Here is a 785-nt window from a genome sequence, read left to right as displayed (position 1 = left end):
AACGCACTGGTAGCTCAGTTGGTTGATCATCGGGGCTGTCATGCGGGAGGCTGCGGGTTCGAACCTCGGCCGAATCAACACCTCTCACAAATATCCTTCATGTTCCCTGCGGGATGTTAAAGAACCCCCGCACCTTTCGAGAAGACGGGTGCCTTAAATTAAACGAGGAAACAATGTTGCGGAAACATTGCTGCGAAAGCAAACGTTTTCCCGTTTGTGGCGACAGGAAACATTTGTTGCGGGAGCAAAATTTGCTTCCTCGGCAAATGTTTCCTCGTTTAAGGGTGCCTTAACTGATATGTCTCCTTCTTGTTCTTCTTCCTAATAGGCGCTGGACGGGACCTAAACTTAGGTCCTCACTCGGTGTGTCCAGTCCAGGTAAAAAAAAGGTGAAGTCTGCTACGAGTCTAAGTTGCCCATCAGGCCGGCGCTTATCTCCGGTTACTGTAGCATGAAGCGACTAGGAGTATTTCTACTCCCCCCTGGATGGGATGCTAGTCCATCGCAGGGATACCCTCAGAATTAAATTTGGCGTTATCCATTTATACACCTGGGTGAAGTGAGGCACTGAGAGTAAAGTGTCTTGAACAAGAACACAGTCCAGCGCACTAACCGTTAGGCCACCGCGCCTCCCAAAAGTTGTCCAGTCCAGTATTGTGAGATAAACATCAATACCCGCATCAAGATTCTTTTTTATCAAAGCTTTGAGGGGTTTCACTGCGTTTCCGCCTTGCTGTTCACCTGTGGGTATCTCAAGTTGGCCTGGTTGTAGCATACTCAGACTT

Source organism: Montipora capricornis, chromosome 7, assembly GCF_036669925.1.
Source record: "Montipora capricornis isolate CH-2021 chromosome 7, ASM3666992v2, whole genome shotgun sequence".
Taxonomy (NCBI): Eukaryota; Metazoa; Cnidaria; class Anthozoa; order Scleractinia; family Acroporidae; genus Montipora; species Montipora capricornis.
This window is presented reverse-complemented; position numbering follows the sequence as displayed.